We start from the raw sequence: 12,437 nt of genomic DNA on the forward strand, positions 1-12,437 counted from the left end.
TGATAAGTCAGAAAGAGAAAAGCTGTGATTAATTGTTGAGAGGTTTTGGTGCCATCTAATGGATTCAGTAGATTCATCATCACCCGTGTCACTTCCTGATGAAACTCAGTTACAATCTCTGAATGTTCATCAGACGAGCTCGAGCTCCAGGTGCATTATCAAGATTAATAACATCACTTATATTAATATCTAATGCCTGTTCAAATGTGGGTTTACATCATGTTTTTCATCAGTGTGGATGGTAAGGTATTTTAAATCTTATATTGTTTCTATTCTTCTGTGGTCACGGCTGCATAACTAATACTAATAAATTTATAAATTTTATAAAAAATGTAATAAATTTGTCTAACATGAAATTGTTTGCAACATCTCAGAAAGTTATTGTTAATTCAGCTGCTGTGCTACAGAAACCTGTTTATTTTTATCAGTTACACAAACTTTAAATTGCACACCATGACATATTTTTAGTAAATGAGATGGATGGAAAGATTAGATAGATAGATAGATAGATAGATAGATAGATAGATAGATAGATAGATAGATAGATAGATAGATAGATAGATAGATAGATAGATAGATAGATAAATATAAATTAGATAGATAGATAGATAGATAGATAGATAGATAGATAGATAGATAGATAAATAGAAATTAGATAGATAGATAGATAGATAGATAGATAGATAGATAGATAGATAGATAGATAGATAGATAGATAGATAGATATAAATTAGATAGATAAATATAAATTAGATAGATAGATAGATAGATAGATAGATAGACAGATAGATAGATAGATAGATAGATAGATAGATAGATAGATAGATAGATAGATAGATAGATAGATAGATAGATAGATAGATAGATAGATAGATATAAATTAGATAGATAGATAGATAGAAATTAGATAGATAGATAGATAGATAGATATAAATTAGATAGATAAATATAAATTAGATAGATAGATAGATAGATAGATAGATAGATAGATAGATAGATAGATAGATATAAATTAGATAGATAAATATAAATTAGATAGATAGATAGATAGATAGATAGATAGATAGATAGATAGATAGATAGATAGATAGATAGATAGATAGATAGATAGATAGATAGATAGATAGATAGATAGCCACATCCTGCCTCAAGTAGGCCTATTTCCTTTGTGGTTTCTGCATAATGTAGGCTACTGCTAAACAACATCTAGTTTGGATGGCAATAGTTTTTTTAAATGTAACTCAAATCAAACCCGTGTTCATGTTGTTCAGTGTGTGGACAGACTGATGTTTATAAAACAGTTCAAGTGAAGGAGGGAGAAGTCCTAAATCTACATCCAGAAGTTGATCTGACGGACAACTTTCAAATATTGTGGTCTTATGAAAGAGACGATCTAAGTACTCGTGTCGCACAGATGCATCAAGGGAAAACTTACACACATTATGATGAGAGATTCGCTGGCAGAGTGCAGATTGACCAAACCACTGGAGCTTTATCCATCTCAAACATCAGGACCAATGAATCTGGACCCTTTCAAGCATTCATTATCAATACACAGATCTCAAAGCGGAAATTCAATGTGGCTGTATATGGTAAGTTTTATTTGTAATAAACAATACTAATGCAAGAAGTGTCAGATCTGGTAATATTGGCCTATTAAATATGTGTGTTTCATCTCGTCCTAAAGCACCCGTCTCATCAGTTACTGTACAACAATCTACAGTCCTTCTGTCCGCCTTATTCTCCACTGATGATTCAGAGCAAGGTGAGACCTACTTTTGTGTTTGTAGTCTGACAGACCAATAGACAGATAAGACTTTTAGATTTGAGCCCATGTTAAGTCTATAAAGACTGTTTTGCCTTTGAACTGTCGACAGGTTCATCACCGACGAGCAACACGACCAGCAGCAACCAGACGAGAGCGCTTTACCCTCCAAACACAGGTATAAAACACGACCACACGAAGCTTCCGGCCACAATACCCTCTGTGCAGCTTCTGTCTCTACAAACACATGTAATAACAGATGTTTATGCATAAGTCTCTTCTGTTTCAGACTGTGCAGAGCGCTGTGGAGTCACTGAGGCTCTGGTTCGACTAGTTCTGTCTGGTCTGGTGGGAATCGCCACTGTTTTCTTTCTGGTTGATCATGTGAGGTCCTGTTAACCTCTGTGTGATGATGATACTTTCATGAAATGTCATTCAACTTTGACATTAAAGTGAGTTTGCCGGAAGGAATTGCCAATTGATAATGTTATTGACTGCCGGCCCATAAAGAGAAACAATTAATATGAAATCACAATTATTAGATTGTCGCACAACACATTGTATAACAAGATGTTTCTCTGGCATTTCCTTGTAAATTAAAATAAAAAAACATTTTAGATTTGTGTTTGTCTTCCAGAAGTTCTGAAATGCCAAACCATATGAAATATGTTGCAGTATATACAAACTATAAGAGACACTGCTTTTACTTTCCTGCACAGTTTATTTTAAATCAACTTCTTAATCACTTTATCATATTATGGGTGGAGCTAACAGGTCTTTCTCAATAATTGTAACCCAAAACAAACTTGCGGTCACGTTGTTTCTCTGCATGTACTCGATGTTATAATACCATAATATTAGAAAGTTAATTTAATATAAACCGTATTAAACTTTTGCAACTTTTTATTTACTTGTCCCATTAATTTGTTTAAAGGGATAGTTCACCCAAAAATGAAAACTCTGTCATTAATTTCTTACCCTCATGTCGTTCGTTTTTAAATGTTCTTTCGTTCATCTTCAGAACACAAATGAAGATATTTTTGATGAAATCTGAGAGTTTCTGTCCCTCCATTGACAGATACACAATACCACTTTTAACGCTTCAAAGACTTTGTAAAGAGATTTTAAAACTAATCATGAATAATTAACATATGAATTGAGCGGTTTAGTCCAGATTTTCTGAAGAAACATGGGAAACAGTTTATATGGGAATAAAAGCCTAAATTCAAAGGCCACGTCTTCAAAGTTTGAGCCGAGTGTCGTCGTTTTGGGGAATCAGGAAACAAAAAAGCAAAAGTTTATTGAATAATCTTAGTTGACTTAGACGTTCAACAGGTGTTGAATAAAAAAGCAATAAAAAGGCAATAACACATTTCTGCTTTAATGCAAATGCCATTTAATGCAAAGACATTTCATAAAAATATATTTTGACAATTAAATTGTTTACAACATGTGCAAAAGTTTACAAAAATACTATTAAGTCTTCTTCCATACATTTACAACAGACACACACACACACACACAGCATTGAACTGGCAAGACAACAACCTAACCTGGTGGAAATTTTAGCGCCAATTAGGATTAGCGCTAACTAAAAAAAAACAAAAATAAACTCATTATGTGAGAATAAACTCTCATAATACATTTTGAAGGATAAATAATTGAGAATAAAATAAGTTTGCTGAGTAATTAATAAATGACTAACTTGGACAATAAATCACTACAAAAGTGACTTTGTTACGTTAAAATGCTACAATTAAAAAAAATCAGCAGCAGAGGAAAATATTTATAGATCTTGCAACAGTTCAATAGAATCTATTTTATTTGTTTCTCACATATTATAATCAAAGGTGGAAAGAAACATTTTTTTTTGTTTTGTTGGTTTGTTCCCAGAGACTAATAAACAAAAAATAAACACTCGATCCCATGCAGACCCCCCCTCCCTCTCTCTCTCTCTCTCTCTCTCTCTCTCTCTCTCTCTCTCTCTCTCTCTCTCTCTCTCTCTCTCTCTCTCTCTCTCTCTCTCTCTCTCTCTCTCTCTCTCTCTCTCTCTCTCTCTCTCTCTCTCTCTCTCTCTCTCTCTCTCTCTATATATATATATATATATATATATTTTTTTTTTTACTTCATGTTTAAATAAGCTAAAAAAGTACTACATGCACTTTTTTAACCTAGTTTTAACCTATTAGCTACGGTTAGGTTAAATCATAACATTAGCAGTAGCTATGGTTGGGTTATAACCGTAGAAGTAGTTATTAAAATTATGCCAATGCATTAAATGATCAAATATCAGTAGACGTTTGAAAAAAGCAGGATTTTTTCCCCAGTTTCCACCTTTGATTATATCAGATAAAGTTATTTTTAAAAAAAATCATTTATTCTATTTATTCTATTCATTTGTTGTTTTCTGGCCAGCTTATTTACATAAGCAGTTTAAGTGATTTCAAAAGATCAACTAAACCAATAAACCATTATTTTTTCTGATATTTATTTTTTTGTCAATTTATTTTGCCCATGTTACTATTATTGGTTCGATTGGTTATACATCAATATTGGTAGAGCTCTAATAATTTCTTTATCTAATGAAGTGCAAATTTAAAAAAATTAAAAAAAAAACAGCATAAACATTAAATCAATAAAACTGCATTGGCTGCATATCTCTTTATAAGATAAAATACATTAATGGAAACACTTTATTTTCATGTTACTCTGGACCCAATTTACTCAAAGTTTGCAGTTATTAAAAATCAAAAAATGTTTTAGCTGATCTATTAATGTGGTCTATTGAGGATTGCGCAATTCATGTGCGCAAAATGGCACATACTATGTAATTGTTTGCAGATCTCTGTAATATGTAATTTGGATATTCCTCTGTTTGCACACAAAATACAGGGAGATGTCAATGCAAATAGAGTATCCGATCAACAGCTGACATTAAATAGGATTTGATATGTCAAACTGTTTTATAAAGTATAAATATATTTTTCTGCAAGTATTCTTTGACAATCATCCACTATACATCCATAACTTGCACACAATTAGGTTGATCAGTTAAAGTGCGGAAGACACTAAGTCCCCTTTATTTGGCATCTTAGTAAATCAGAGCCTAAGAGAAATAACTTCAACAAGCTCCAAAATGGAGGACAGAGCTTTTTTCACAGTGTACTGTAACTTGCATCCTTCATAAGAAATACGAATAGACGAAATGTAACTTCATATTTAAAAAACGCTATTCCACATCATAAAAAGAATAAATAGAAATAAATGCTTTAGGTTAAAACACAGGAATCATGTCACCTGTGAATTTGTAAACTATTGCACATTACTGTATTGCACCGAAGGACAGTGTTGTTCTGCACTTCATGGTCCCCAGTACATCTACATTTAGTCATTTAGCAGACGCTTTTATCCAAAGGGACTAAAGTCAAGTCACCGTGAAGAGGCAAACACAACTCAAGAAGTGCTTAAAATACAAAGTTCAGGCATTGCTCAGAGTAGCATAAACCAGACAAGGAAGGATTTAAGAAAAGGAAAAAAAGTCTCTTCGATGTTAAGTGGTCACGGAGGAGATGAGTTTTCAGCTGCCGGATAGGGATGGGAAGATCATTCCACCAGCGTGGAACCGTGAATGAGAACGTTCTGGAGTGATTTTGTGGCTCTCTGTGATGGTACCACGAGCCGTCGCTCATTGACCCTCCTACATTTGGTCTTCTTTTTCTCACACTTCATCTGTTATGAGAAAAATTACAAATTATCAAACAAAATGTGTAATTATTGAATTCAACAATTTGTGAGGATCTTGTACGTAGAGCTAAGGGAGTAAAACGTCCTCATTGATATGAAAATATCATGCAACATATACTCCTGGGTAGTGTTGGACCAGCCATTCGTAAGTTCTAACTTAAAGGTGCTGTACTGTAACTTTTTCCCTCTACTAAAGCATAAAAATACCATAATATGTTTGCATATATTGAGGAAACATGCTATGTTCACATACTCGTTTCTCTGAAAAACACTTCTACAACCAGTTATTTTACTTTGGAATGTGCGTTTCCAGGCTGGAATGTTTGTTTTTGTTTTGGTCTGTGAAACTGCACGTCTCCAATTTTCATTGTCAATTGCGCTCGTTCCTGTTGCGTGTGCTCAAACTGGCGACCCGTGTGAGCGTCGAGTCTGAGGAGGCGGGAGAAACGTCGATCTCCGATATTTTGAATTGGACTGCAGTATCTTTTGACCACTAGTTCATTCTTACAGACTGCAGCTTTAAATTGGAACGTACTAAAAGTCCACACTATAGGCTTAGTAACTACTTACTAGTTTGTAACTAACTCTGAACTTTATTCACATGCACCATTAGTTCTTATGTCAGAAAGTCATAAACTCTCAGTAAAGTAATGCTTAGTCGCATAATATGCCGTTTATTCTCAAATGATCCAATAGCGGCCTTCAAATACATGAGCAGAAGTTGTTTAAATGTTGTGAATTTCAGCTTATCCTTTAATCTAACTATCTTTGCCTCACGTAACTAACAGTAAAAGATAATTTCATTAAAAATTTCCATTAAAGACTAACATCATGACTATCATAAGAGTCTGTATATGTAAATAACATTCAGAAACTGTATTTTAAACTAAATTATTGAGTAAATTGATGTACACAGAGTAGGACGGGTTTGTGTTGTAGAGCCACTAACAAAGCAAGTTTATTCTTCATAATGTTCTCTCTCTTAAAATATTGTCGGGTAAAAGAGCTTATCGATGCAGTTCGCTCTGTCTGCTATTTTATTCCAACAGTTCTCCTGATCGGAGGCTGCCGTAAATATTTTCTATATTATACGTAGAGTTACGCATCAGCAAAGTTTAACCCTTGTGTTCTGTTCGAATTCTGTGTACACCCCTTATGGACCGGGTCAAATTGACCCTAATTGGATTCAATACAATTCCTCAAAAATCACACTATGAAAAACAACAAAGATTTAGATACAAACTGTAAACTTTTAATATCAACATTTGTCAAACATTAGAAAAACATTATATCTGAAAATATGATTTATGAAAATGTTTTTAAAACATTTTTTAAAACAGTTTTGTTTTGACAAAACTGGAAAATAAACAGTATACTGATTTTTTTGCATATATTTTTTGTTACTTTTTTTTTTTTTACATTTTGTGCTTTGAACATCGTAACTGAACCAAAAAAAACTGGCTGTATAATGAAAATTTTTCATTTTCCTAAGTTAACTTTCCCTAGTTTCCTAAGACCTATTTTCCTAGTTTCATTATTCACTCACTGGGAAGTGAGAAACCAAACATAACAAAAACATAAATCAAATAAATGTTTTTTATTTATTTTTTGGCTCTGTGAAGCTGCCTTTGAAAATCCTACATAAAAGTTTTGGTTAAAAGCTAGGTATTTTAGATATTTTGAATATTGAAATGAGAGCTTATTTTACTATCTGTGTCTGACAAAGATTTTCATCTGTAATTTGCAAATAATTCTGAACACTGTAATCTTAGCTTTTTCAAGTGTGTTTGGTTAGGGTTAGAGCACTTTTAGATGCACTTGCACGTTAGAACTGGAGTTGAAGTGCCCTGACATACAGAAATAAATGTTTTTTTTTTGTGTCTGTACAGTTGCTTTTGAATGGCTGTCTATGAGGGTCAAATTGACCCGCGAACATCACGAACGTAACAGTAATTTTGTTTGTATATGTCAAAACACATCAGCATGTTGAAACTTTGCATGGATGGTCATCATGATAAATGAGAAAAAGTCACAAAATATCAAGCAAAAAAACAAAGGTTAACCAGTATTTCCAACAACTTGAAAATCGAAACGGGTCAAATTGACCCGCAACATAACACAAGGGTTAATGGTGCAACACAAAAATATTTAGTAGTGTGTAAGTTGTGCTCATTTACATCAAAACTAGGCTAAGTTGTTACTTAGGAGCATCAGCCGGATGTAAACTTAGACTGGATGTAAAACATCTACGCAGAGTTAATACCCGTTTCACCTTCTAGACGTCGTGCTGCCTCTGTTTTTATGTTATTTTAACTAATGTTTAAGTTATCTTAACAGCTTTGAAATACATGTTAAAACTGTTGAATCATTTTACTGTAATAAAAAGATAATATTGTACGGTACCGCATAATTACAAAACCAAAGTGAATAACTGTACAAATTAAGTTATAAATTAAGCAGAAATCTGAATTCAGATTTCATAATGAACACTTTTATATTTGTAATACATTAGTTAGGGTCTCTCATCCGTCCACTGATCTGATATTTCCTACTGTAATTAAGTTGAATGCAAGTCACTCACACTTTTAATACGCAGGAAATAATAACCTAACAACGTGAACGGCGTCTATCACTGCTGTAGATTGGATGGATGAGCACATCTAGATGCAACAGGTGTAAACACTGATCACAAGGCTGGCAGTAGCTGAGCTTGGCTTATGGCTTATAGCCAACATTACTTACAAGCTGTTTTTATGCCCCTGATTTGTAATTCACAACTGCTTAATGAAACATACTTGGGTTTGGCACGAAAACGTCCATCTCTCGGGGATTTTCCACCTGCTGGTCTGGCTCTCGGTTGCAAAACTTCTGCAAATCAATCAATATTAAAATGTATTTAATTATTGTGACAAATAAGCACTTCAAAAAGAACAGCAAGTGTGACTGTTCAAGTGTATATGATTCATACTATATTCAACAATAAAACATGTGAACACCAGTGAACTCTGAAAACAGCTCATTAAGACATCTGAAGTCATATGATATATAGATATATAGAATACAGATGATCTCAAAGCTAAAACACACGGACTAAAAGCCACAAAATATGCCAATCCAGTTAAAATAATAATAATAATAATAATAATAATAATAATGCAAGCAGCAACATAAGCAATGTTGTTACGCAAATAAACCATGGACAAAATGTTTAGGACACTTATAAATGATCCTGTAATTTATTTTCTTCCTAAAGAAAGTTTTAAATGAGCAAAGCAAACCATGTTCCTGCTGTGATACTCACCCTTTGGAGAGATCTGAAGGCTTCAGTTATTGCATCTCGTCCAGCTCTTCTAGCAATTGTAAAAACTAGTGCAGCTACAAGAGCTATAGCTCCTATAATTCCAAAAGCTATGCCCACTTTAGCTCCAGTAGACATAGACAGTGCCTTTCCAGTGTCTTCAGGTATTTTGGTAGTGTGGAACGGCTCTGTAAGGTACAGCAAGAACAAAAACCATTAAAGGAGTTTAAAAAAACATTTTTCAACTTTCTTCAAATGTTGTTCTCATGATTGAAGACTGTCATAAAAAAAATGTATGACCTCTAACCCTATTATGGCCTCCTGTACCACCTAGAATACTCCTAGCAATTATGAATAGCACTTCCACATTTAGGAATGTGAACAGTAACACAGTGTTTGCATTAGATGTGAGTAACATGGAGCGACACATCAAAAGACCCTAATATAATCAGTAATGCAGAAACACTTGATGTGGTGCGCTGTGATGCGATGAGCCACCAACACCAGTAATATTTATATTTCTGACATACTTCATGCATATGCACTACTTCCGATAACAGAACAAATGTATTTGGAAGATTGACCTCGTCCAGGTTAACAGCCTTAAAGGATTAGTTCACTTTTTAAAAAACTTTTGCTGATAATTTACTCACCCACATGTCATCCAAGATGTCCATGTCTTTCTTTCTTCAGTCGAAAAGAAATTAAGGTTTTTGATGAAAACATTCCAGGATTTTCCTCCATATAATGGACTTCACTGGGAACCAGACGGTTCAAGGTCCAAAAGACAGTTTCAGTGCAGCTTCAAAGGGCTTTAAACGACACCAGACGATGAATAAGGGTCTTATCTAGCGAAACCATCGGTCATTTAAAAAATAAATTTAAAAAGTTTAAGTTTTATAAGCACAAATGCTCACCTTGCTCTGTTCTGTGATGCGTGTTCGTGACTCTCCTGTTCGAACTCGTTCATCAAAATGAACAAATCTTTTTTTCCGAGTAATTTGGTTCGTTGAATGAACCAAATGACTCGAAAAAAGATTCGTTCATTTTGATGAACGAGTTCGAACAGGAGAGTCGAGCAAGGTGAGCATTTGTGCTTATAAAACTTAAACTGTTTTATTTATTTTTGAAATGGCCGCTGGTTTCGTTAGATAAGACCCTTATTCATCGTCTGGTAGCGTTTAAAGCCCTTTGAAGCTGCACTGAAACTGTCTTTTGGACCTTGAACCGTCTGGGTCCTGTTGAAGTCCATTATATGGAGGAAAATCCTGGAATGTTTTCATCAAAAACCTTAATTTCTTTTCGACTGAAGAAAGACATGGACATCTTGGATGACATGTGGGTGAGTAAATTATAGGCTAAAGTTGTTGTTTTTAAGTGAACTAACCCTTTAAGCTGCTGCAGTGCGTGTGGACATGGAGTAAAACATGTGACATGATCATGATCTGCAATATCAGTGATATAAGATCAGCTGCTGAGTTTAATCAGTACCGTTCTGTGTGACGCTTGGGATGTCGGTTTCATCTGGCACAGCAGTTGTTGTAGGGGTCGAGGAAACATCTGAACCAAGAACACAGGAAGAGTTATTCATTAAAACATTATTTACATTGCTAAGGATGGCAATAGTACCAGTATTTAAAGTTTATACTAAAAACAAAAAAAATTACAGTTTTTTTCCCCATTTCTAAATGTTAACCGGTACTACTTATACCTGAATATTTTTAGCATTGTTTACTTCAATTAGACTGTTTATTTGAATTACTTGAGAAAACCTGAAGCTTTTTACTTGTTCATATTTCTAATAATATGCAACTTTTTAAATGAGTGTGTTTAAATAGCATATTACGTTTTGCTAAATATCAAAATTGTTATTGAGAATTGTACAAATGCACTGGTAGTATTGAAGGGTATATGGCTCTCTTATAATCTAGTATCTGTAACGTAATTTTTTTGGTTGAATCTGTCAGATTTTCAAAATGCTCACCTTCAACAAGAGTGAAATTCTGTAGAGGAGATCCATTCAAATACATCAAATTGAATCCATTTAGGTATGCATCATACCGATACAAGTTACTACTGTTGTACAGAACCAAATATCCTGATTGATTTTTGAAGCAATTCACACAATAACTAATTGTGCAGATCCCATCGACACAGAAGTATTGTCCAGCAATCTCATTTGTGCCACTTTTTTGCACAATCAATTGATCATCCTTTGCCAGTTGATCCGTTTCGATGAGTTTCTGGCTGTAGGTTTTGCCCTCACTCGTCCCAGCACAGGTCCAGGGGAGCAGCAGCCCTGTAACAAACACACACAGATCAAAACCTCACAAAATCTGCAAAGTAAACTAACAGACATGCATGTGGTATTAGTGTGTCATGAAACACCTGATTTCGGTAATCTTTTACTCAGTTAAGAATAGAAACCAATAGCAACCAAAACTTTTTGGTTTGAATCCCTCGTGATATTTTTTTAATTTGTTTGTTTGTTTATTTATTTATTTTTGCTAAATGTCTTTTGTGGTCTCATCCACACATGCACATTTGGTTTATAACATAACTGCAATAAAAGTGATAGCCTAGTTAAACATTACTTGTTTAAATATATATATATATATATATATGATGCATTTTATTTGATCAGTTTGACAGAATTTTTTTAATCAAAGTGCCATGGTAGGTCAAACTAACTTTACTGAAAATGTTAATTTCATGTCATATCTGAAAGCCAGGTTATGTTTTTCCTAATATATGTCATTATTAGCACATTTTACACATGGGGAAAACCAATTGCTTAGTCAATAATTCAAGAAAGTCCAGACTTTAAAGCTCTTGCTAACTTGTACTTGGCCATATGAAAAAGTATTATAGTTCTTGTAATTGTTTAACTGTGGTATTTGTTAAGGATATAATTAAAGGTAAGACCACTGATGGCTCCTCATTACCATGTTTAGGCCAATGATTAAAAAAATGTCTTTAGTGAAAAAAATCTATTCCCTTAATAAATTATCAATGATAAATTCAGGTTAGTCAAAAATTAAATAGGTGGTTAGGAGTAGTTTAAAAAGCTTTCTGATTTAAGTTGGTGCAGGATGATATTTTTAACTTTTTTTAACAGGATGAACGCTGGCCATCGACTAAAATAACTAGCTTCCGGCAGAAGGTCGTACGCATCGATTTACGCCAAAAGAGTAACCCACCCTTGAACTTGACGTACAGCGTAAATCGATGCGTACGGCCGTCTGCCGGAAGCTAGTTATTTTAGTCGATAAAGTTTTAAATATGGATATTTTTCTTACACGAACGCATCGCTTCACTTCAGAAGGCCTTTATTAACACCCGAAGCAACTTTTATCATAGATGGATACATTTTTATGGACTTCGAAACAGAAACTGGCCATTCACTGCCATTATAAAGCTTGGAAGAGCCAGGACATTTTTTAATATAACTCTGATTGTATTCGTCTGAAAGAAGAATGTCATATACACCTAGGATGGCTTCAGGGTGAGGAAATCATGGGCTAATTTAAATTTTTGGGTGAACTATTCCTTTAAACTGCATAATATCAGCATCATATCATATGTATAATGCAGTTATAATAGTCATTACAATTAAAGTCTTATCATAAC

This window comes from Rhinichthys klamathensis, unplaced genomic scaffold, assembly GCF_029890125.1.
Source record: "Rhinichthys klamathensis goyatoka isolate OS25496 unplaced genomic scaffold, OSU_Roscu_1.1 h1tg000386l_1, whole genome shotgun sequence".
Lineage (NCBI taxonomy): Eukaryota > Metazoa > Chordata > Actinopteri > Cypriniformes > Leuciscidae > Rhinichthys > Rhinichthys klamathensis.